This window comes from Dasypus novemcinctus, chromosome 10 (genome assembly GCF_030445035.2).
Source record: "Dasypus novemcinctus isolate mDasNov1 chromosome 10, mDasNov1.1.hap2, whole genome shotgun sequence".
NCBI lineage: Eukaryota > Metazoa > Chordata > Mammalia > Cingulata > Dasypodidae > Dasypus > Dasypus novemcinctus.
Window position 1 is genome coordinate 97051991 of NC_080682.1, and position 3132 is coordinate 97055122.

Sequence of the window (3132 nt, forward strand, 5' to 3'; positions counted from 1 at the left end):
TTCATCCTCAAGAGTTTGTGGGGGTGAGTGCACTGTTGTTTTAATTTTCTTACCACTACCAGCCTCAGTGGCAACAAAAAAAAATCTGGTTTCTAGTGAAAGCTGAGCAATTGAAAACAGTAAAAACATTGAAGCATTCTGAGAAAACACACATACCCAAATGTTTATGATTAGAACAGCCTGACATAAAAACCTAAAACATTTTTGCTCTAAGATTATATTTTGTAATTTACAATTAGAATACATATATTTAAACATGGGAATGGGAAAGGGATAATTAAAAGCAAATGGAAAAAACAAAGCTAGAAAAATACAAATACAAATACACAGGACTAAAATATTTTGTCTAGTTAACAGTAAAACAAATGATTCTAAAAGTAATGTACAAATAAAAATGAAGTGGCTGTTCTTTAAATATGCTTATGAAGCCATTAATAATGAAAATGTTGTTTTCCATAGCTTTCTTTATCAAAATTCAATAATCAATATCTTTAATGAAGAAAGTATATTCTGTTTTAATGAATAAAGTACCTTTGGTTTAAAAGACCAATACCTTCAACATTACAAAGAAAGACAATATTCTGAAAATCCGGTTTATTTTCATGTTGTAGATGGATACAGGCAATGTGATTAGTTTTCTTCATGTGCAATTTATCAAAATAAGTTTTCCCACAATTCTCTTTTCCATCAGATCTGAAAATCCTGGTCTGACAACATGCTCAAATAAAGCTCTTGAAAATCAGCACTGAAATTTGGCAGAAACTGTGACACGTTCTTCCTGTAACATTAATGTAGTCCACATGGCTAAAGAGTAATTTATATTTTAAAGGGTGACTAGTATAACAGTTGAGATTGGAAAATTAATGCTTTAGTGCACTGTGCTCCAGTTTTAGCCAACATGCTACAAATTCCTTTTTGGGGTGTGAAAGGGGAAGAGGGCACACAAAATGGATTTAAGGATTCCCATTGTTTGAAAAAGATACAACTCTGTATACAAAACAGTGTAAACTGCCTTTTTTCTTAAAACCTGGGCATTTTAAGATGAAGTTTTGCCAAACAATACACAATATTTTATTATTAAATGAGAAAAATCTCATTTATTACATTGTCATATTGCTAGTCAGAGAAATGCTTTCAGTGATGAAGAAAAGTCAATGTTGGATTAACCCAAATTCTCATTTCTACATTTATTTACAAAGAAGTAATGTTCAACACAGCCCAACATAACATTTGTGGTTTTCTTCATATTGAAGTCTCCCCCAACCGAATTATTTTCTAATGGAGCATTTTAATAGATAAATTATAGTTCTTCACTTTTACAATTCACCCCCAAACTGTATGAGAGATGTATCACACTAAAATTTTTAATGCTCTTAGGAAATCCCTCACACATCATCATCATCTGATGTGTCACTGCTACTTGTCTTTATATCATCGTTGTCAACAGCAGGTCTGAAAGTGTTGTTTTCCAGAATCCAAAATTGAAGTCACAAATCAGGACATTTTTCAAAACACCATTTTTAATTAAAGCATTTTTCTGTAACTGGAATTCTCTCATTTCTTCCTCAATTATAGGAGCACATGTTTCATTTTCACTGTTTTCCTGCCAGCCCATCTCCCTTATCAACTTGTGTTCTGCCTCAATTGAACTTGAAAGAACATCAGTTTGTGAAAGGTTGAAGACTGAATGACATGTTGAAAAATCACCCAAGCATTGCCATTCTTTTGTGGAATGTCATTTTCATCAAAGTTTCAGTTTATAGCCCTCTCTTGACTAGAATTATTGCTGCTTTGCAAATTAAATCATCATCCTTCTCTGAGTCAGCATTGCTTTCATCTTCATGTTCCTCTTCTACTCTGTCCCTACTCTGTCCCTTTTAAATGCTTTAAAAATTCTCTCCTCCCATCAGTGTATATTCATGTAAGTTTGGTTAGACAAGGCTGCTGGTTAAGTTTGTCAACAGATGAAGAAGAATTTGAGTTCTTTCACTGAATTTGTTGATGAACTAACATTTTTGGCAGTTAATTTGGAAGCATTAAAGTTCCCAGTCATCCACATGTAAATTTATACTAGAATTCACAATGAGTTGGGTTTATTATTACAATTTTTGAGGAAAAGTTATTTTTTCCAGCTTTTACTCAGTGCAAAGGCACATTTCTTTGACAAATCCTGAGCTGAGGGGCAGGTAGTCTTACCTAATATTTGCATGACATGGTGATCTAATAAAAGATTTTCCCATTTATGGAAACCCTGTTTTGGTAGGCTTTGCAAAAGTAATTTTAAGTTAACCAGGTTTGTCAAATAATTTCCTGAGTTCTTATTTTCACTTATATTTTGATGTGATGTTTCATCTTTTTTATTATTTTTGGAGGATGTGACTGATATTTTTACCCAGCATTTGAAAATGTTTCATAGGTATGTTAGTCTGTAATACAATTGGAGTTTAATGTTCTCATATGTAAAACATGATTGCATAAAAGCAAATCTTTACAACTTTAAAAATATATAATACATGCAGATTTAATTATGTGCTAAAATGCAAAAAAATAGACTTTCAGTAGACCATAGCACTGCATTCTTAATACACAGAGATCACAAAAATTTAACAAGAAAATGAATTACATGACATGAGAAGAAAATAGGAAAATGTAGGAAATTGAAAATCATTGCTATTAATTTATACATCAGGTTGCCAACAATTAATAAGTGTAATAATATGCATTGTTGGCAGGCAAGTCTTGCATTTGCCTTTTGTAGGAATATAATTGCTGTAACAATTTGGAAGCAGTTTTGCAAAATATTTCAGTATTTAAACTTTCCTTACCTCTTGCCTCAGCAATGCCTTTTCTAGGAATTTAATCTAAATTCCAGAAATAAAGAGACCAAACACATGTAATAAAATGTTTCTGTAGCCCTGTTGGGTTATTTGAAAGCTATTTACATTTAAATTAATACATCAATTCTTAAATAAAATATATTCTTCATAGTATGTTATAGTCATTCTAAGAAATGAGATAGATCTTCATAAACCAATATGAAAAACACAAAATATATCAGTATATTAAAAATATACTGCTGAACTGAGAAAAAGTCTCATCTAATCTGCGTTATCAAAAATATATTACATTCTC

General features: G+C 31.3%; 1 pseudogene; it reads right to left on the reverse strand.

Annotated features, from left to right (window-relative positions):
• Nucleotides 1–1385: 1385 nt before the first annotated feature.
• LOC101426136 (vasculin pseudogene) lies at nucleotides 1386–2053 on the reverse strand (annotated as a pseudogene).
• Nucleotides 2054–3132: the final 1079 nt, after the last annotated feature.